The sequence below is a fragment of the Symphalangus syndactylus genome, chromosome 16, assembly GCF_028878055.3.
Source record: "Symphalangus syndactylus isolate Jambi chromosome 16, NHGRI_mSymSyn1-v2.1_pri, whole genome shotgun sequence".
NCBI classification, from domain to species: domain Eukaryota; kingdom Metazoa; phylum Chordata; class Mammalia; order Primates; family Hylobatidae; genus Symphalangus; species Symphalangus syndactylus.
In genome coordinates, this window is record NC_072438.2 from 40,833,309 (window position 1) to 40,857,892 (window position 24,584).

Below are 24,584 nucleotides of genomic sequence, written 5' to 3' on the forward strand. Positions count from 1 at the left end.
AGCACTATTTATTAAACAGGAAATCATTTCTTCATTACTTGTTTTTGCCAGGTTTGTTGATGATTGTAGATATATGGTGTTATTTCTGAGGCCTCTGTTCTGTGTCTTTGGCTTATATATCTGTTTTGGTACCAGTACCATGCTGTTTTGGTTACTGCAGCCTTGTAGTATAGTTTGAAGTCAGGTGGCATGATGCCTCCAGCTTTGCTCTTTTTGCTTAGGATGTCTTTGTTATACAGGCTCTTTTTTGGTTCCATATGAAATGTGAAGTAGTTTTTTTCTAGTTCTGTGAAGAAAGTCAATGGTAGCTTGATGGGAATAGCATTGAATCTCTAAGTTACTTTGGGCAGCATGGCCATTTTCATTATATTGATTTTTCCTATCCATGAGCATGCATTTTTTTTTCATTTGTTTGTGTCTTCTTTTATTTCCTTGAGCAATGGTTTGTAGTTCTCCTTGAAGAGGTCCCTCACATCCCTTGTAAGTTGTATTCCTAGGTATTTTATTCTCTTTGTAGCAATTCTGAATGGGAATTTGCTCATGATCTGGCTATTTGTCTATTATTTGTATAGGAATGCTTGTGATTTTTGCACATTGATTTCGTATCCTGAGACTTTGCTGAAGTTGCTAATCAGCTTAAAGAGTTTTGGGCTGAGATGATAGGGTTTTCTAAATATACAATCATGTTGTCTGCAAACAGAGACAATTTGACTTCCTCTTTTCCTATTTGAATACCATTTATTTGTTTCTCTTGCCTGATCACTCTGCTCAGAATTTCCAATACTATGTTGAATAGAAGTGGTAGAGAGGGCATCCTTGTCTTGTGCCAGTTTTCAAAGGGAATACGTCTAGCTTTTGCCCATTCAGAATGATATTGGCTATGGGTCTGTCATGAATAGCTCTAATTATTTTGAGATTTGTTCCATCAATATCTAATTTATTGAGTGTTTTTAGCATGAATGGGTGTTGAATTTTATCGAAGGCCTTTTCTGCATCTGTTGAGACAATCATGTGGTTTTTGTCATTGGTTCTGTTTATATGATGGATTATGTTTATTGATTTGCATATGTTGAACCAGCCTTGCATCCCAGGGATGAAGCCAACTTGATCGTGGTGGATAAGCTTTTTGATGTGCTGCTGGATTCATTTTGTCAGTATTTCACTGAGAATTTTTGCATCAGTGTTCCTCAGGGATATTGGCCTGAAATTTTGTTGTTGTTGTTGTGCCTCTGACAGATTTTAGAATCAGGATGATGCTGGCCTCATAAATTGAGTTAGGCAGGAGTCTCTCTTTTTCTATTGTTTGGAATCATTTCAGATGGAATGGTACTAGCTCCTGTTTGTATCTCTGGTAAAATTCAGTTGTGAATCCATCCGGTCTTGGGCTTTTTTTTTTTTTTTGGTTGTTAGGCTATTAATTACTGCCTCAATTTCAGAACTTGTTACTAGTCTATTCAGGGATTTGACTTTTTCTTTGTTTAGTCTAGGGAGGGTGTATGTGTCAGGAATTTAACCATTTTTTTCTAGGTTTTCTAGTTTATTTGCATAGAGGTCTTTATAGTATTCTCTGATGGTGGTTTTTATTTCTGAAGGATCAATGGTGATATCACCTTTATAATTTTTTAATGTGTCTATTTGATTCTTCTCTCTTTTCTTCTTTAGCAGTCTGGCTAGCAGTCTATCTTGTTAATCTTTTCAAAAAACCAGCTCCTGGATTCATTAATTTTTTGAAGGATTTTTTGTGTCTCTGTCTCCTTCAGTTCTGTTCTGATCTTAGTTATTTCTTGTCTTCTGCTAGTTTTTGAATTTGTTTGCTCTTGTTTCTCTAGTTTTCTTAATTGTGATGTTAGGGTGTCAATTTTAGATCTTTCTCGCTTTCTGATGTGAGCATTTGGTGCTATAAAATTCCCTCTAAACACTGCTTTAGCTGTATCCCAGAGATTCTGGTACATTGTCTCTTTTTTCTCATTGGTTTCAAAGAACTGTATTATTTCTACCTGAATTTCATTATTTACCTAGTAATCATTCAGGACAGGTTGTTCAGTTTCCATGTAGTTTTGTGGTTTTGAGTGAGTTGGTTAATCCTGAGTTCTAATTTGGTTGCACTGTGATCAGAGAGGCTGTTTGTTATTATTTCTGTTCTTTTGCATTTGCTGAGGAATGTTTTACTTCCAATTATGTGGTCGGTTTTAGAGTAAATGCTAAGTGTTGCTGAAAAGAATTTATATTTTGTTGATTTGGGGTGGAGAGTTCTGTAGATATATATTAGGTCCACTGGATCCAGAGCTGCGTTCAAGTGCTGAACATCCTTGTTAATGTTCTGTCTTGTTGATCTGTCTAATATTGACTGTGGGGTGTTAAACTCTCCCACTATTATTGTGTGGGAGTCTAAGTCTCTTTGTAGGTCTCTAAGAACTTGTTTTATGAATGTGGGTGCTCCTGTATTGGGTGCACATATATTTAGGATAGTTAACTCTTCTTGTTGCATTGTTCCCTTTACCATTATGTAATGCCCTTCTTTGTCTTTTTTGATCTTTGTTGGTTTAAAGTCTGTTTTATCTAAGATTAGGATTGCAACTTCTACTTTTTTTGTTTTTTTTTTTTTTGCTTTCCATTTGCTTGGTAAACATTCCTACATCCTTTATTTTGAGCCTATATGTGTCTTTGCACATGAGATTCGTCTCCTGAATACAGCACAACAATTTTAAAGATGGATATTTGTAAAATGCTATACTTTCATTTGTTTACTTAATTTTAAAGATGGATATTTGTAAAATACTATTCTTGTATTTCCTGGTATTCTATAATAGGTTTTCGTTTGTAGTGCTATATGCATTCTATCTCTTTCTCTACTCTTTATAAGGAAATGGAGTTATTAAGATTTATTCAATACCTTCTACATGCCAAGGACTGTGTTTTCCACTTAAGTTCCTTCATTTCATGCAATCCTTACATGATTTTTCTAAGTGTCACATACTCCGGTAAGTAGTTATAGCATAGTAATTGAACTGTTGAATCAAGTTTATCCTAAAGCTGCCTCCTTACATATTTAAGTTTGACCTAAATGTTTTTCTCCACATCATGAACTATAACAAGTGGAGGTGTAAAACGACCATAGCCAACACCTGTGCCAATCACTGAATTTTAGCCAATCAAATGTAGGCAACTCTTCATACCATGTTCAGATATGGCAAATGCTGAGCTGTAACCAATCCAGTTGTTTCTGTACTTCACTTCCATTTTCTGTACAGTAACTTTCTTTTTACTCTTCATAAATCTTCTTCCACCACGTGGCTGCTCTGGATACTCTGAATTTGTTGTGATTCTGGGGGTCTGCCCGATTCACAAATTGTTCATTGCTCAATTAAACTCGTTTAAATTTAATTCAGCTAATGTTTTTCTTTTAACAGAACTGATTAGAAAAATGAGGTTCAGTGGTGTAATATATTAATAATTTGTCCAGATTCTCACATATATTCAGTGTGGTACTAGTATTCAGCACAGGTATGCATTTGCATAGCATTGTAACACAACTATTTTATGTGAGGTGTTAGTTTATTGACATTTGGTAAATAGCTCACTCAAGGCTGCTGAGAAAATGATAAACAATTAGAACACAAATATTCTGCGTTCTAAAATTTGTTTTCTATCAGCTATCTTAAAACTTCAAAAATAAAAATAAATTGAAAATATTCTGATAGCCAGAACTGCCACATAAGCCAAAGAGTTTCTATAAAGACAGATATACAGAAATGGGTCCATAGGTAAGTCCAACTGTAAGTTCCACCCAAACATAGTCATATAATATGAAGTATGCTATAGCCATATAATTTTTAAGTGTTCCTAAAAATAGTGTTATCTTCTGAAACCCTTCACAATCTTTTGACGAATCCTTTCATACTAAATAAACAAGTGCATGCATAAATAATATATACATAATTATCTTAATATTTCCATTATGGAGAGAAATATGCAAAGTCCTATATACGGCCATAGGAATACCATGATAATAAAGTGATTCAGAAACATAGAGGAATAAATTTGGCCACTTATATATATATGCTCTATTAGAAACAGAGGTAAACATTGATAATTCAGTTGACTTTCAAACAGCATGCAGGTTAGGGATGCTGGTCCCTTTACCTGCAGTTTAAAATTATCATATAAGTTTTGGCTCCCTCAAAAATTAACTACTAATAGCCTACTCTTGGCCAGAAGCTTTAGCAATAATATAAACAGTTGGTTAACACATATTTTGTTTTGCAAAAAGTGCAAGGTTTTCACACCTGCTGAAATAGCTGCGACATGGACTTTACAAATTTTCTTTTCTTTTTCACAATGGTCCTTAGGCTGGATTCGTTATGTGTAAATGACAGGCAGCTGCAGCTGCAGACCTCAATTTACAGTACATACCAGGCAATTCAACTTTTCTTATAATGTCATGACATTTCTCTGCTTCTTGGGAGCACTTCCAGCGTCACTAGTGGCACATCGCATGGGTCTCATGGTGTTTCTCAAGGTTTACAATATTGCACTAAACATTGCAAAAAATGCGTGAGAACCACGACAGATAACTTTTTACTGTGACACGCAATTTACTGGAGAGGGACCGTTTATGCACTGATGATTAGCGTCACACAGCTTTTAAAGCAGAGTCTCGTGATACTAGAGCTCACTGCCACAGAAGCAGGAAGTGGCTGTGAAATTATTACATTAGTGCGGTGTGTGCTACAGGTAATTTATGCAATTATAATTTAATACTGAATTATTGTGTTTGTTTACATTTTTCCCAATTGTGATTGGCACTATGTAAGGTCTGTAAATGTTTCTGTGCATAAGTTTTGACAAATTTTAACATTTTAATAATAGGTTTGTGTATATTTTATGGTACTAAATGATAAAGTAGACTAATATCTACATATATTTTGTGCATTCATGAATTTCTTTTTATTATTTTTAGATATTTTTAGACTATGTTGTTTATCTGTGAGTTTTTTCAAATTGTCACAAATCTCTCCAAAAAATTGCCCAATGTATGTATTGACAAAAATCCGCATGTAAGTGAATACGCACAGTTTAAACCTATGTTTTTTAAGGGTCAGCTGCAGTTGCAAACATGCACTGAAACACAAAGAAATGCTCACCAATGCTTTACATTAAAAATACTCACACAGAGTTGTTTTTAAATTCTGAATCTCTTTTAATATTTTCAAATAAACTTCAGTGTTCCTGAGTCTTCTGGTTTAAAATGGCAGGGAAATAAAGCTAAAAAGCTTTACTGTATTACCAATTAGCATTTGTTTTTACAACTTATGTGATGACAGATGGCCAAAAATGATCTGAACAATAACATCGAGTTAATAAACTATCTTTGGAAATCAGAAAAAGTTACAGGTAGGACCTTTGATACATTCTAAATTGATCAATTCTTTCTTCTTGTGCCTGAGAACTTAAAAAAATAATAATTTCTGCATTACCAAGCTGTGCAAAACAAAATTGAAAATGGCATAATATAAGTAGAGATTCATTTGAATATAATTATTTTGAGCCTTTAGCTCTTTTTGATTTTATAAGGCTGAATTTTGAATATTATTCTTGCAAAAAACAGCTTATAGCAAATTTTATAAAAAATGACTCCTTGAATTATTAGGCTATCAATCGTTTTCATTTATTTATTCATCCACTCTTTCATTCAAAAATGTCTATAGAACATGACCATCAATACTGGATGTGCAGAAATATGTGAAATACTGACCCTGCCCTTGTATTAATTCTAGAATGAAATCACACAGTCAAATAAATACTAAAAATGCACTCTAGCCAATGGAAAATAAATAAATAAAAAGGCAGCATGGAGGTATAAGAAATGGGAGAGATACTAACCTATTCAGAGAGTGGAAAACAAGTTTTTCCTGGATGAAGAGAAACTGTATCAGGATATGAGTGCATTATGTGATCATAGACTCCAATCCTGAATGAGAATTTGAGAATCTAGGGAGGGTGGTGAATATATTTTGCATGGAAAAGAATTATAAATGACTATTTCCAGAAGGAGAAATATGAGAGATTGCAAAAATGATCACAATTTTCCCCTTCTATCAAGAGATGGAGTCTCCTTCTCCACCCATTGAATCCCTACTGGTCATGTTCATGGGGAATTGTTAATTGCAAAGCATACATAGACTTTAAAAAAGCATTTGTACATTGTGACTTATTGTTACTTGCTGTTTTGGGGACATTTTGTCATCACATGAATGAGACTGGATTAGACTGGTAAATGAGGAAAGCTGTGCCCAGTGGCTCCCGCTGGCTCAGCTGTCATCCAATCAACCTCTTGTAACAGATCTGCCAAGCTGACCAGAAGCTGACCACATATAAATGGATGAGATCAGCAGAAATATTACTTGGCTTAGCCGAACTCAAATTGTTAACTTTCAGATTCAAGCTCAATAAACAATTGTTAACTTCAAGGAACTAAGTTTTTCAGTAGTTCGTTACCCCCAAAACAATAAATGATACAATGCCTGAGTAGTCAGTTGGTATCTCACTATGGTGTAAAAAGAATAAGGTATACATCACACTATTCCCACAATGACAAAGTAGGAAATAGTATAGATAAATCTATTACTGAAGTCATAGTGGGGATCTCTCATGAAGGGGATGTCTGTGAGGTTGGATTTAGAGTAAAACATACTTCTTCTCACAATGAAGTACTCAGTATATAATGAAGTACTCACAATATAATCTTCCCTTTGCAATTCTCTATTGTTTCTACAGGACCTTATCTTTTTCTTATGTGTTGGCAATTAACTGAGCAAAGGAAATTTTAAAATTTATTAATTTGCTTGCTTTTACTTCTTTATAGAAAATAATCACAGTGCTTCTCACTGTGAAACAGTAATTCACTTCATTGAGGCTAGTCATTCTTCACTACACCTTCACAACCAGTAAGTAATGGACAATGGACAATGTCTTCAGACTACAGCTTTGGGCAGACCCTTCAAAGTGAACAACATAAGTGTCTAAAATATATACAAAAATCATATATATATATATAGTAAAGTTGAGTCCATATGTCATATCAGTAGCATAATACCCAGCTTTGATCTGGGCTTTTTTTTTTTATTTTTTTGAGACAAGATCTTGCTCTGTCACCCAAGCTGGAGTGCCATGGTGCTATCACCACTCACTGCAGGCTTGCCCTCCCAGGGTCAAAAGATTCTCCTGCCTCAGCCTCCCAAGTAGCTGGGACTACAGGCAGAGGCCATGACACCCAACTAATTTTTGTATTTTTTGTAGAGATGAAATTTCACCATTTTTGCATAAGCTGGTCTTGAACTTTTGGGCTCAAGCAATTGTCCACCTGGGCCTCCCAAAATGCTGAGACTACAGGCCTTAGCCACCATGTCTTGCCAATCAGGCCTTTAAACCTAAGAAATTACCAAAAGTAATTTTTATAAATTATTACCACCAAATCTTACATTAAGCTATGTTTACCTATCGTTTAGAATAACTTCCTATTTTTTTTTAATTTTTTCTTCTTCATTGTGAAATTCAAGGTGTTGACTCCAACTAACATTGTCATAGTCCATTTTGGCTGCCATAACAAAGTACCATAAACTGGGTAGTTTATAAAATATAGAAATTCATTTCTCACAGTTATAGGCACTAGGAAGTCCAAGATCAAGGCACTGGCAGATTCAGTGTCTGGTGAGGGCCCCTTTGCTGATTTATAGATGGCACCTTCTAGCTGTGTCTTCACATAGTAGAAAGGGTGTGGTAGCTTTTTGGGGCCTCTTTTATAAGGGCACTCCCATTCAGGAGGGGCTCCACCCTCATCACCTAATCATGTCTCAGAGGCCTCCCTTATTAATACCATTTCTTTGGGTTTAGGTTTTCAGCCTATAGATTCAGAGGGAACATAAGCATTCAAACCATAGCAAACATAAAATCAAATCTTTGTGTAGTTTTATATCTCAGTTGCCTTGGAGATTGTCTCTTTCTGCATATGCTGCAAGACAATTAAGTAAAATGGCTAGCATCTGTTACCAGTCCCCAGGATTGACTCCTTTTGATTTAATTTTAGTTTGGGGTTTGATGTACTCACAGTAAGTACGGTTTAATAAATTTAATATATGTTTTAAGGCACACTGTCAAAAAATGATCTAATGTGCTATGCCTGTAGTTAACTCTTTAGAACATGTAGACAACTTACAGAGAGTCAATAAGCAGAACACGTCAGGGAAATGCCAACTTATTAGCAGGGAAAAATAATGATTCAAAAAGTCACAAAACGAACATTTTATCTAACTTTATTTGCATCGTGAGTGTGTGTGTTCCTCTCTATGGAAGGAGCCAAGCTCTTAATGGAAATTATTACTTGGTCATTCTTAATCATCTTTGGCCATTAAGAATCCTCAGGATGATCTTCAAAATATGGATGCAGGGGCCACAGCCTCAGAGAGTCTAAGGTCTGGGATGGAGCCCAGTTACAGGCATTCTAAAAATTCCCCATTTGATTCTAATATTCAGCCAGGTTGAAACCACTGGGCTATAAAAATAAATTGTTTCTTTTGAGCATAATATAATAGAGGCAGCTTTCTCTTTTATGTCAGAAAAAAAAAGACATGAGAAAAAAACTTTCATACCTTTCCTCATTATAAATAGCCCACATTGAGGCCACAGAAGTAACTTCTGGACAACTGCAGAAACTCCCAGAACTGAGAATTACAGAAACAGAATATTTCGTGAGCCCATTTTCTTTGCTACAGTACAGCAGTTTAGTCTCTATTAAATAATAGGAAGTATTGAATACTTACTATGCATTCATGCTTTCTATACATTATCTCTTTTGATCTGCACAGTGGTTTAAATGATATTTTCTTTTATCAAGCTGAAAAAGAAGGCTAAGATAAATTAAAATTATGTAAAGGTGATTTTGTTGTTTTATAATTTACTTTAGAATACCTAGGCATTAACAGGAAAGAGAGAGAGAGTCCACACAAAGTTTAATCTTTAATGCTATAATGTAGGGGTGACTGTTTTTTCTAAGAGACATACTTCTCCAGTGACCTGTCAGCCACCTATTAAAGGCTTCTAATCTGAGATCTATACTCAAGAGATGGCCCTAAAATTTTTTATTTTTTTCAGCTATCTTGATGTCTGGACAACACTAGAAACTGTTAACTTACATAACTAATTTTGCACATACTTCATCCTTGTATGAGCAGGATAGAAGAATCTAGATAGCCCAGTAGTCAATTCTCTTCGGAATGAGATACACTTGATTCTGACAAGATGTTATATATAGAATATTATTTCTTCCCCTTTGTATCCAGCTTTATTAAGGTGTAATTGGCATACAAGAACTGCACAAAGTGAAAGTGGGTAATTATTCATACAATGAGCCTATGCAGCACTGCAAAAGTGTCCTGATACCATTTTGTAATTCCTTCCTCCAGCCTTTCCAAGTGCCTCCCACTCCCTCCCACACCTCCTAATCCTAAGGTAATGATTAATCTGCTTTCTGTCACTGTAGATAAGTTTGAATTTACTAGAATTTTGTAAAAATAGTGTTATGTCATCTGTATTTGTGTTTACTTTTTTATGTCAATCATAATTTTGATATGACATTAAAAAGATAAGCAAATATATGGCAATATTTTTCATACCATGTCATTATTTTGAGATTTATCCATGAATGGTGTACATGTCATTCCTTATTGTTCAGTAGTGTCCCACTGTGTGCATATGCCAAGAATTTGTATCTGTTCACCTATTGATAGATATTGTGGTTTTTTTTTCCATTTTGAGGCTATTACAAGTTAGGCTGCTACAAACATTCATGCAAAAGTCTTTCTATGGATGTTTTATTTCCCTTGGGTAAATATATATTAGTGGGATTGGTAGGTCATATGACAGGAGTATGTTTAACTTTTTAAATAATTGCCAAAGAGTTATGCAAAGTGGTTGTACCACTTCCATTCCTACTAGATGTGTTTGAGGTTTTCAGTTGTTCCACACTTTTATTAACACTTGATAAGTTTTCTTCTTAATTTTATTATGGATTGAATATGAAGTGGAAACGCATTGTGGCTTTAATTTATATGTTCTAATAAACCATGATGTTATACACCTTTTCGTGATTGTTTTAGATTTTTTGGTAAAGCGTTTGTTCAAATTAATTGCTCATTTTAAATTAGGCTATTGGCCTTATCACATGTAAGAGGACTCTGTATTCTAAATACAAAATCTTTGTCAGATATTTGTTTTTCACATGGTTTCTTCAAATCTGCAGCTTGCATTTTCATTTATTTAACAGTGTTTGTAGGAAAATAAACGTTCGTATTTTACAAAATGCAATTTATTACTATTATTTCAAGAGTTTGTGCATTTGATATGTATTTAAGAAATCTTTGTCAAACTATAGTCAATAAAATTTTCTCCTAGGTAATATTTTCAGGTTTTCTTTTAGAAGCTTGCTGTTGGGAGTTTTATTATCCTAGCTGTTATATTTAGATATATTATCCATTTTGAGTTAATATTTTATACAATGTAAGGTAAGAGTTGATGTTCATTTTTTTCAATCTGAACTATTCAAAGGTTCTAGCATCACTTTTGAAGAAGGTATTTATTTCTCATTGAAATGTTTTGATATATTTTTCCAAAATCAGTTTATCATCTGCATGTGAATCTATTCCTGGGCTCTTTATTTTCTTCACTGATCATTTTTTATTATCTTTATTCCAACATCAAATTTTCCTTATTGTCATAGCTTAATAAGTCTTGAAATCAAACATCATAGGTCTTCTATCTTTAATCTCCTATTTAAGTTTCTTTTGGCTATTCTAGAGCCTATGTACTTTTATAAAAATTTTAGAATCAATTTAGTTTTCAATTTCTACAAAGAGTACTGGGGTTTTGGTTGGGTTACACTGCATCTATAAATCAATTTGCAGAAAATTAACATACTGTGATCAGATAATATAGTGTATATTATTTGAATCCTTTTAGTTGTATTGAGACCTATAATATGAGCCAAAATATGGTTTACCTTGGCAAAATTTCTATATGCATTTGAAAAGAATCTGTGTTCTTCTGCTGTTTAATGGTTTGACCTAATAATGCCATAATTGGGCAAGATCGTTGATTAGTGTTTTTTATGTAGGTCATATACTGATTGATTTTCTCTCTATCTATTATATTAATTACTGAGAAAGGACTTTTGAAATTCCCAACTACTTTACTTCATGTATTTTGAAGCTGTGTTATTAGGTGTATAACCAGTTAGGATTGTTACATTTTCTTGATGATGTTATGTTTCTAGATGATTTAGGATGTCTCTTTACTACAACAAAATGATTGTCTTTATCCCTAGTATTATTCTTTACTTTGGAATCTACTTTGCCTGACATTAATAAAATCAATGAAGATTTATTTTTATTTATGTTAGTAGGCAATTGTTTGTTTATTTTAATCAGTCTTTTACATTTAATCTCTTTTAGCTTTTATATTTAAAGGGGTTTTATTTTTGCCAGTGCATACGTAGCTCTTACATTTTATCAAATATTATAATTTCTGTCAAATAACTATAGTGCTTAAATAATGTATATTATTTATTTTATTGTTGACAGTTTTGGGTTTCATATACCATTTTGCTATATATTTTCATTGGTATTATCTATTCTTTGTTTCTGTTTCTTGCTTTTGTTTTGCCTTTTACTCTGAGTAGTCTTGATGCCTGAACTTGACCATAGTTTGAGTGGAATACTCTTACTAAAATATTTTGGCAATTTATTTTAGTGAACTTTTCATTTAAAATGACAGTATAATACAAGAAAATGAAAGAGATTTTGGAATTGATAAAACACATGGTACAATTTTTGTGACTCCTGTGTGGCACCTTGTAAATAAATGCTAGCATGATTGATAGAACTGAGTCTCAGACTTGTTTTTATGATAAACTGAATGAAATATTAAATTGAACGCCTTTAGCTCTAATGATAGCATTATGACATTTAAAAATTTATTTAAACAATGAATTTACTTCCCCAGATCACATATCTACTAAATGATATTGCAACCATCCCATTAAAAAGAAAGTTCAATAAGTCCAACTCTATCTCTTCCTATGTCTCCCCTTATTTGTCAGGGATTCCATTTCTTGGATCATAGTCTCTAAATCTTGATATAATTTAGAAAGCATTAAGTCAATTACTTATCCATAATATGAAAAACTTAATACCTGACGATTTAAGTAATTTGTTCTAATTCAAAGAGTTATTGATCACAAACACTGAAGTTGAACTTAGACTTTTTGTCACAGTCTGCCAAAATCTTTCAGTTTGGAGATTTAACCTGATTACCTGCTATTTAGGGTCAGAGACAAAGGTCAGTTTATTACTCACAACAGTAGCAGTAGTATATATTCTACTATATATATATATATATATATATATATATAGAGAGAGAGAGAGAGAGAGAGAGAGAGAGGAGAATAATACAACCCAGGCACCTTTTTAATAAAACAAATGGATACAACTCAAACTGAAGAGGCAGTCAAACAAAGATAGCCAGACAGTTAAAATGACAATTGCTGCTGCAAACACAGTTGCTTTTGATCTGTGGACAATGTTGAAAACACTGAATAATAACTTTCATTTCACACACACACTCACACTCACAAGTACCCACCAATCATTATTCCTAGTACCATCAGTACACTAGAAATAAAATAATAAATCTATTAAACATAACTTTAAGCCATGAAAAAAGTGAGTTTGGAATTCAAAAGTGAAAATTTTGACTGGTACGTTTTACATGGATGAGTTATTTGTATAACAAATAACTCTTTTGTTTGTTTGCCCCTTTTTACTCTGGTCACATACACAGATAACGTACTTTTTGAAGGTCCATCAGTTCTGAGAAAAGCTGCAGTCTCCAGTTAAGCGAGATGATGAGAGTGTACCAGTACAGTAGCAAATAGTGGGCTACTTTGTTTAATGCAGGAGGGAAGCAAGCTAGTAGATTTATTTGATCCAGACATAGAGGTGATTCTCAGAATGGGATGCTTTGGAAAAGCATATATTTGACTGTACTTCTAGGAAGAAATAGCAATTACTAATCTTACAACTCCATTGCTTGGGTGAATTCTTTCAGTAGTAAAAACAGGAACTGCATAATATTAAAATAATCTAGAGAATTTAGGTCAGTCAGAATAGTGCTGTACCAATACTTATAAGAAAAGCAGCAACAAATGGATTTTAAAAATTCAAAGATGTCTTTATACATCCACTAATAAAAGACACCAAAATGCTGTTAGTAGCAGATTTAAAGAGACTTATTGTTTGTGATGATTAAACCCAGCAGGCTTACTTGTTTTACAAACAGTATTCTGCCATCCTGTGTGTAATTTGCATAGACAGCTAATGCACTAGCTCACACACTATACATATACATATAATACCTATAAGTACATATAACATGTGTATACATATATGTACACGTACACATATATGTTTACACACAAATATATATGGAAATCAATGTATTTATAAACCAAAATAAAATTCTAAGCCCCCAAACTGACCAAATGAATGCCTTCTTTCAGCCAAGAGGATTTCAAAGAAACCTAGATAGCAGGCCCTAAAACAAATCCAACTATTTTACTCCAAAATATATTTTTTGACGTATTTTAAAATGGCCCTGCCAAACTGTCTCTTGTTGGAGACATGTACATTCTGTAGAGAATCCCCTTTTCTTTGCAGGTCTTTCTCTGATCCTGAAGACATTAGCTGAGAGTCTAGCACCTTTTAAATATCTGTATGAAAAAAATTGCCATCTATTGCCTCTAAGGGTGGTCACCTATGATACCTCATCTGCAAAATAAGAATCTTCATCTCCACAGACCCTTATCTTAAGCCAGAGACTCCTTTCTATTGATTCCAGGTCTTTAGATAATAACAACTCTTTCAACCAATTACCAGTCAGAAAGTCTTTTAATCCACCTGTGAAGTGTAAGTCACTGCTTTGAATTGTCCTGTGTTAATGTCTTATGTCTCCCAAAAATGTATAAAAAAATGAGCTGTAACCTAACCACCTTGGGCACATGTTCTCAAGACCTCTCAAGACTATACCTTGGACCATGGTCACTTATATTTGGCTCAGAACAAACCTCTTTAAATATTTTATAGAGTTTGCTTTTTTTAATCAGAATCTTAAACACAGCAAAACATTATTTAATATTGAGATTGAATGGCTTTTATGTGATCAGTGCAATGTTTTGGTATTTAATTTTCTTCTTTTTTAGATAGATAATATGGATGCTATCACTCTTGTTTTCTACAAATATGTGTTTTATTACTAAGGCAGACTTTGATATCTAAGTTCCTTCTGATGTAATCACTTGACAGTTTCTTCTTGCCCACTGCATACACAAAACCAATTAACGGAGACAGCAGTATTGCAGTAAAAAAGAATTCACTTGATGTGAGGCCAACCATGCAGAAGAACTGGAGTTCTCACTTAAATCAGTCTTCCCAAAGGCTCAGAAGTTAGGGTTTTTCAAAGACAGTTTAGAGGGCAGGGGACCAGGGAATGGGTGCTGCTGATTGGTTGGGGATTGAATCATGAGTGTGGAAAATGGTCCTCTTGGGCTGAGCCTGTCTCTGGCTGTGGCTATACAGGACTGGTTGAGTCATAAATTATGCGTTCAGGTGGGGTCAGCCACTTGACAGAATGCAAAAGTCTGAAAAACATCCCAAAAGACTAATAATAGGTTATAAAATTGTGATGTTATCTACAGGAACAATCGGAGAAGTCACACATATTGTGACCTCTGGCCACATGACTCCTAAGCAGTAAGGGATTATAGAAACTATGCCTACATCTTAGCAGAATGTAGGCCCCTCTCATAATCCTATCCTGTAGTCTTTCATTAGTTTTACAAAGGTGACTTAGTTTTAGAAAGGGCTATTATCCTTGCTTTAAAGATAAAGTATAAACTTAATCCCTCCAATAGTTACCTTGTTCTATGCCCAGGAATGAAGGAGGACAGCCAGTCTGTGAGGCTAGAAGAAAGATGGTCAGTCATCCTATATTTCTCTCACTGTCTTAATGTTTGCATAGGGAGTTTCACTGGCTAAACCGTTTCAAAAAGAGTAGAAAAAAATAAGTGCCTCTGGAATGCTTTACTTAACATTCTGCACACTGCTATTATGTTGTTTTATTTTTATATTCTTTTATTTCCTGTTTTGTATGAATTCTAAGTTCTAATTGGTATCTATCAGCAGGAGCTTGCATGCAGAATTTAAGCTGGAACATCACAACTAAGACCAAGTTTTGGTTAGGAATGTCTCTGGTAGCTTAAGACTTTTGGGGAATATTTGTGAAATCTGGTTACTTGAATGAGGATGCAAACCATGTCAGTTTCTCTGTGGTCCATTCTGGTAACTTGCTCTCTATAAATATACTAGAAGGCTCAGTGCTTATATTCATGCTTCTGAGCAGTACGTGACATCAACATAATTGAGAATGGAATACTTAACTTGCTGTTTTACTGGATGAGAAGCATTACCAAGAGCTCTACCATGTTGAAAAAGTATCACAGAGACATTGATTCAAAACATAAATCCTTTTAGTTATGCATTGTCTATTAGGTTAAGTCTGTTTTACCTACAAATACAAATATTAATCTGAAATATTTAAGTGAATTTTCTCAGATAGGGAAGTAAATAATAAAATAATCTCTCTTTCAGTAGGTTATTACCGGCCTATACTTCTCCTTTACTCCATACAAACAAGAAAACCACAGCATTGTTTTGCTCAAGAAACTTGTCCCCACAGTGTCCCACTTTCTTTTTGAGGAGAATATCTGACAGATTGCTGTAATTTTGGAGCACAGAATCTAAAATTGAACAGAAAGAGATAAGATCAGAAAAACTAAGAAGAAAGGAAAAGATTTAGTAAGGCAAGGTAGATTGCTCAGCATAACAAAAGTTGTGAGATACTGAAGGGAGAAGAAAAGAGCACTTGGCTAAGGTTCAAAATATTGGGGTGGAATCTTGGCTTTGGAGAAAGAGATTTGGGTAGTATGGGCTGAGAGAGAACTGGGCAGCAAGAAAATGAACTGCGTTACAGGGAGCAGTGTGGATTAGACCTTTTAAAATATTTGAGAAACAGAGAAGAGATTGAAATTTCCTACATCTCCTCCTCCCTCCCTCTCTTAATTGCTTTCATTTTAAAAACTTCTGCTTCATGAATTTAGATTATCTAAAGAGAAACCAGAAAAATGTGGGTCTTGATTCATCACTGTAACAAAAAACAGTCACAATAAAAGCAATGTAAACACTTGAATCAAGCATAAATAATGTCCCTGAGAGACTAATACTGAAGTAAGTAGCTCTCAAAATGTAAAAGATGAAACTAAATACCAGGTTTAAGTAGGGCTGTACAATCACAAGCCATATGACAGAAGCACAACAAAAATGCAAAATTACACACACACACACACACACACATCTTCTGCCATGATGAACCCCTAGACCTCTAGCAGAGATAAGAGGTTTTATTTTAATTCCGGTAGTTTTAGGGGTACAGGTGGTTTCTGATTGCATGGATTAATTGATGAATTATACAGTGGCAAAGTCTGGGATTTTAGTGTATATTTTACCTAATTGGTAATATTTCAGCCCCCACTCCTCTCCCACCCTCCCCCATTCTGAGTCTCCAACGTTCATATATTACTATTTATGCCTCTCCATACCCATAGCATAGCTCCCACTTATAAGTGAGAATATATACTGCATTTGTTTCTCTGTTCCTTAGTCACTTCACTTAGAATAATGGCCTCCCGTTCCATTAAAGACGCTGTTTCTTCTTTTTTTATGGATGAGTAGTATTCCATGGCGTGTGTGTGTGTGTGTGTGTGTGTGTATCACATTTTCTTTATCCACTCATTGATTGATGGGCACTTACATTCATTCCATATCATTGCATTTGTTCATTGTGCTGAAACAAACATATGAATGTGAGTGTCTTTTTGAAATAATGACTTATTTTCTTTTGGTAGATATCCAGTAATGGGATTGCTGGGTCAAATAGTAGGTCTACTTATAGTTATTTGAGAAATTCCATTCTGTTTTTTGTATGGATTGTATTAATTTAATTCCCACCAACAGTGTATAAGAATTCCTTTTTCACTGTATCCATAACAGCATGTTATTAAAATTGACTTTTTAATAATGGCCATTCTGAAAGGTATAAGATGGTAAGAGATAACAGCTTGATTTATTCTGGACAGGAGAGGTTCTGCAGGGTAATAAAAACATGACACAATTTAGCCAAGTTGTAGCCCCTGAAGAGACTGGCTAACAGGCCACTAACTCAACTAAGAAGGATTGATATGCATAGAAAAATTAGTGTAGAGGTTGAGTAGATGAAAAATCAAGAAATAGGGATAAACTGAAAAGAGCTAGCTACCAAATAGTCTGGAAGGTCTACTGGTGGTTTGGTGATAGGAACAAGTGTTTTAGGAAAATTTTTGTTACATAACTAATTACCATAACCTTAGCAACTAAAAGCAACGGAAGTTTATTATTTTACAGCTTGTGTTGGTCTGAAGCCTGGACACATTTGAACTAGATTCTATGTCTGGGTCTTACAAAGTTTCAATCAAGGTTCCAGCTTGACTATGTTCTTTTCTAGAGCTCAGGGATCTCATTTAAGCTCATTTTGTTGTTGATAGTTCTCTGGTCCTTACGGTTTTAGGACTGAGGGCCCTGTTGTTTTGCTAGCTGTTGGCCTGGAGCCACCCTCAGCATCTGGAGACTGCCTGCAGTTCTTTGTCGCATGAGTGCTCCCATTGCCTCTCTCATGCTTTGGATTTATCTGGCTTCAGAAAGGACCCAATGTCTCTTTCAGACAAGATCAGGCATGCATTCAGGGTGGTATGGCCTTAGACAGAGTGCCCCTTTCAAAGACTCACCTGATTAGGTCTGGTCTTTCCAGATGATCTCTCTTTTTATCAACTCAAAGTCAACTGATTAGTAAGTAACTTAATCACAGTAGTGATATAGCATCATATTTACAGGTTCTACCTGCATTCAAGGGAAGGGCAGTATACAAGGGTGTGAAAATTCTGTGGGTTATCTTAAAAATCTGCTTACCGCAACAGGCATGATGATTGAAAGTGAAGTTTTGGAAGGGGTTGGAGATATTTGAGACAGATCCACTCTATTTAGCTACAGGGGAGGGGCCACTACATGATATATTCAAATATCATTTGAAAGGGCTTAAATAGAACAAGAGAGTAATTAATATTTTTGTTGGATATAAAGCTATAGCTTGATAAATTTAATAAGACAGATATTAAAAGTACACATTAATATTAATAATATGCTAATAGTAACAATTCTGATTTTTGCACCAATGAGGGACATGAGGCTAACACAACTAAATGAAATATCCTGAGGATGTATCACTTTTATCATTAGATTTCATAGTTATTTGTGTATGCATGTTATCTTCCTATTAGTATCTTTCTTAAAGGTAAATATTGTGTCATTTATTTTTGTATACTTCCAGGAGCCAGCTTAATATTAGCACCCTATAAATATCTGATAAATTAACAGTTATAATTGACACTGTTAATTAATACTTTGTAGCCCTATTCTATTTATCTGGTTTATTGACATATCTATAGTCAGATGACATAATTTTTAACATGTATTTTAAAAATAGTAGCATACATACCACAGGATATCACTTGAGAGTTCACCTATGTGTTGTAAAGCTTGTTGTCATTCTACAAAGAATCCAAGAACATCATAGGTAAAATTAATATAAATACTGTATCTCAAACATAGGTGAAGTCTAGAAAGCTTTTAAACACTATTAGCTTGGTTTTCTAATAATATGACTAGTCTTGTTCCTTTTTCCTGTGCTGACTTAGTAACTTATATTAAACTAGTGATCTTATTGCTGTGCATGTTTATCTAGAACCAATAGCACCACTACTTTTTTTATTGCGAGTGGATGGTTAGCCCCCAGTGGTTCTTTTATGATTTCATCATGGATTTCTAGTTACCTCTTGTCCTTCTATAATTTTCATAGCAGTCTTGGTGGTCTTCTTAATAGTGGCAGAAGTTCAGAAAACTATTGGCTACTTGTCATGAAGTACTTGCAATAGACAGGTGAAAAGTTTAAAGTATGAATAACAATAATTTATTTTAAGTATATTTCTGTACTCTTAGATTATAATATACTAGTAAAATGTCCTGTGCCCTTAAAATGTTATATGGTATATAAAAGTTCCCATATTTTACCACAGAGGGATTATGTGTGACCCTCATTCTCTACATTCAAATTATGTATGTCCATTTATTTAATAAAAGTATAAATTCCTCTTCTATACTCTCTTGCCAATGTAGAGACTTAATTCTCTAGAGTTACTGAAATCAATATAATAAAACTTCCTTGGCCTCTAGAGACTTTAAAGTAAATTCAAAATTTAGCCTGCTCAGCAGTTAGTACGGTTAGCAATAGTTTCAAAGCCCAAACTTTAATCCTGAATCTGTTCAGTCAGGCTGCTTGCAATCCATATCGTTCTTTAACTGCTCAATTAAAGTTTAAAAAGTGGGAACTCAGTTGAAAAACTCATTTTCCTCTTGTGTGTACTTCACCAAAATAGACCCTTCATTGTTTTCTTTTCTTTTGAAAATAATTCAATATTTTCAAGTAGAAAGTATTATAATTTCTATTAAAAAACAATATTCGTGTGTAATTCTAAAAACCAATCAGCACTTTGCAGTTCTTTTCCCTCCAGTATTCTTAGGCTTAAACTTGTCTGAAAATTGTGTTTACATTATTCATGGAGAACATATTTACTTCAACTTCATTGAGTCTAAAGGGAAGAAAAGAAGCCACAATTTATTATGCACTCAGTTTTCTGTGAAGAATGAAGGTGAATAGTGATTAGGTATATAAAAGGAGCTGAGTTGCAATCCTGGTTGATTTGGCATGGAAGCAGAAGTATGCTTTCTCTTGCTTATACTACTACTTTGTCCAAAGGATCAAGATTAAAATACTGACACGACCATAAAGGTATGCCTAACCAAGGTTAATCCAGATCTCCAGCCTTTCACTTGACCTCTTTTAGTGGCTTCAACGTTCAAGCCACATCTGTTTGCTTTTATTCTGGATGCCACTATGCTCCTTCCAAACTTAGAAACACTTGATCTTTGTGCTTGGAATGTTCACCATTCCCAAATCTGTTTGCCTTGTTCTGTTTATGTTTCTGATCTCAAATTAAAAATGACTTTCTCAGGAAAAGTCTTCCAGTTTACCGAAGACTAAGTCATTACCTTTAAAATATATGCTCAAAACTGGTCATCCTAATCAGTTCTAAGTTAATTTTTAGGTGGTTATTTGATTGAAAACAACATTTAAAATTCCTTTGAATGCACTTTTGAAAACATTTGTTGGATGAATTGGATAATGTTAACTATAATAATAATAAAATTCATTGTATGCTTAATATGACAGGAATTAGTCTAAAGTCATATATAAGTACACAGACACATGTAAACTTAATTCTCATAGGAAACCTATGAGAAAAACCCTAGGAGACAGACAGTTCATTATGTGTCTGTCTATCCTATAAGTGAAGAAGTGTCCTTTTTTCTGAATTATCTTTCAAGGATATTTATGTAGAGCACAGACTTGGAAGACAGAGATAGTGTCTTTCTACAGGGTAATGAATGTACATGTTTACCGTCCAGTTTAATATATATAATGTCTCCTTCCAAAGCTAAAGAGGTGGGCATGCTTATAGCCCATTCTAAAGATTCAGGTTACCTGAAATCAAGGTTTCTCTCTTGCAATATATTCCTTAGTGTGTAAGGGTCATCTGGCTCTCTTTGCATAGCTTTGTGAAAACCAAGGTTCAGGGAACAAACACAAAAATGGTGATAATCTGGCTACTGTTATTTTTATGCATAAATCATTCTTAGTCTCCAACCTGGAAATCTCTTGTCCCTTCCAAATCTCATGTTGAAATGTGATTGCCAATGTTGAAGGTGGGAGGTGTTTGGGTCTTGGGGGTGGACTTCTCATAAATTATTTGATGCCTCCTTTGTGGGAATGAGTTTGTACAAAGCCTGATTGTAAAAAAAGAAAAGAAAAGAAAGAAAGAGAGAGAGAAAGAAGGAAAGAAAGAAAGAAAGAAAGAAAGAAAGAAAGAAAGAAAGGAAGAAAGAAAGAAAGAAAGAAAGAAAGAAAGAAAGAAAGAAAGAAAGAAAGAAAGAGTCTGGGACCTTCTGTCACTCTATCTTGCTTCCTCTCTTATCACGGATATATTGGCTTCCATTTTGCATTCCACCATGACTGTAAGTGTCCTGAGGCCTCACTAGTAGCTGAGCAGATGCTGGTGCCATGCTTGCACAGCCTGCAGAACCATGAGCCAAATAAACCTCTTTTCTTTTTATAAATTACCCAGTCTCAGGTATTTTCTTTATAGGAACACAAATATACTAACACACAGGATGAATGAAACTATGACAGGACAAACAGCTTGTAAGTAGTGTAAAATGTCAAAACTCCTATGGTTTTGAAAGTGAGAATTATTATCATTATTATTATACCCACTTGACAGAAAAGACAGCAGAAGTACAGAGAGGTGAAGAGGCCATTTATCTTTTATTATTTCACCTTCTTTATGCACAACCAAAATGGCTAGAACTTTTGAATTTTTTTCATAGTTAATCCCAAGCTAGAGATATGTTGAATATACTACACTAAGCTGACAACTTGTATTTATATCCATTTATATCAGCATTATAATGCTGAAAGTGTTAAAACTACCACACTAAATTATTGTCTAATTTAATCAAAGATGTGTATGAAATACATTATCTACAAAAAATGAATTATATATTATTGGTTTTCATTGGGGATTTAGATTCAAAATCTTAACTCAGAAATACACATTTTTAAAATTTTTAATAAATATCATAACATATTACTAATTGAGCAATTAAATTAATTGTTAAATAATTTGTGCATATTTCAGATAGTTTTCATCTAAAATCCCATTATGATGGATACTAAGTAAATTATATTTCAACTATGTGAGGGGGAGGTATAGTCTACCAAAATAATATTCATAACAGGTTTAGTGGCTTAAGTGATAATTTCAAGGAAAATTATCTGAATAAAAATTATATGCATTTACCGTGATCTCATACTATATACAAATAAACAGGTATATGACTGAAATAAAATGACCATATGGATTTTATCAGTGCTTGTATCTACTCAGGAAAGCCTTGGATCAACAGTTTTTTTGTTAAAATAAAAAAAAATCATATAATACATTTATATGGAGAAATAAAATAACAATATCTGATGTGGTACAGATATAACTGGCTAGTTAATTTTATTCTTGCAGGTAAACAACTTGAATAATGTTCCAATAGAGCAAAATGGTCAGGAATGTGTTTTCTACAGCAAGAATGTGTGGGCTTAAACTTTTGGTGTTGACAATGGGCATCATGAAAGTTACAGTTCAGATGGTCAGAATACAAAATTTTTGACAACCTTGGCAAAAGTGACAGTAGGAGATTTTAAAAAGGCAGTTATCTGCTTATGCGCTGTAACTTAGATTTCATGCTTGGATCCTTGAATTTTCCATCAAATAAAGTAGAAAAATTTGGCTTTGAGTTTCCTTAAATGCAATACAAACTCCAGAACATAATCAGCACTACATTAGTGCTATTTGAAATAATGAATAAATAAAGGAATAGATGCTAAATGGCGTATGACTCCATTGTCCCTCAAAATATCCAGTTAAAATATAGAAGCTATATATAAATTTATTTTTTTATTATTTTATCAATCTTACATTAATAAAGTACGAAAGAATTAAGACATCGGAGCAAGCAAAATCTGATCAGTAAAAATAAATTTGGAGAATCCCAAGGACAGTTTATATTAACTGCATACCTGCATAGGGAGGCATATTTAAGTGTAGAAGATTGAGCACACTTAAACAAAATGCTATAGGGCTGGTCATGACTTGAAGCCCAGTCATCAAAAACTTGAGCATTTCTGCAAAGCAATATTAGTATATTTCAATTATCTTTGATGTGTTACTTAGTTGTCCACCTTAGATAGTTATATTTGTACATTTTAGAATTTAGGTTAAAATAAAAAATAATAAATTCATTTTGTTAAAAAGGTAAACTGAAGTCAAATAACATTTTAGAGAGTTTATTTGAGTAAACAGCAATTTATGAGTTGGGCAACTCCAAAGCAGTAATGATTTAAAGTAAAGGCTCTAGTGAAAAGTCACAAGGCACCAGCTTTTACAGGGTGAATGCAGAAAAAAATATTAGATTGTTTCCAATTATAAAGTTACCTTATTTGGTCTATCTTGCTGGAAAGTTGTGAGTTACATAAGTTTGCTGGCTGCTTCTGATTGATTGAGCTTAAGTTCTGTTAATAGGATAGGATACTATTCTAAAGTAATAAATAAGTTGTTTTCTGGTTGTTTTTTAATGCAACCATTTATGAAAAAAGCTCAAGTTAAGTTTCACTTGTATTTGCAAACCAAGCAAGATTAAATTCACTTGTGCAGCCTAACTACCTTTGTCTGCTCAAGGATTCTTCATGTCTGGTCTCCACTGTAACTTATTTTTTTTTTCCACTGTAACTTATATTAGCAACCTTTATCTATCATGAAATATGCACCAGATTCTATTCTGAACATTTTAATTAAAATACATATTTTACTCTGATATTCACTCTATGATCTATTCTTATATTGTAGATTAAAATATTGAGGTACAGAAAGACTTAGTCACTTGTCCAAATCCTGGTGGAGCCAGCATTTGATCCCACAAATTCTAGCTGTAGAAAACACATTCCTGACCACTTTGCTCTATTCTTGCATTCTATTTTATTTTACTGTCTGATTAAAAACATTGGCAAAAGAAGTTCTGTGTAACGCAGCATGTTTGAATAATGCATGCTCCTTTGTACAAATTTTTAGTAAGTTACATTTTAGGGAATTGTTTGTAATGTAGAATAAATGGAATATTCAGATGATCTGGAATTAGATATATTCAATGGTTACAATCAAACTATCTTGTATTTTTGAATCTTAAAAACCTCCAAAATCTGTACATTATAAAGCTTTTATTTTTTTTTAAACCGACTATACATTTTTAAAAGAAAATTAAGAGCTATTTTCTAGCCTGCATTTCAAACAACTTATTGTTTTCTCTTTTCCAATTGTTAAATTTCAAAGACCTACTTGGAGAATAAAGCAGCTGTTGCTTTAGCTAAAAATCTTTCAGTTCAGCTTCAACCTACAGAACATCACCTATGAGATTAAGTAACGTTCTCCCTAACATTCTGGTGTGTTGAATTAGAATGTATCTAATAAAAGAACTTTTTCTTAGCATTTTAACAACCTAAAAAGAAGAAAAAGAGAGAACTAAATATTTTTAATATTCAGTGTGATAGTTAATACTGAGCGTCAATTTGATTGGATTGAAGGAAGCAAAGTATTGATCCTGGGTGTGTCT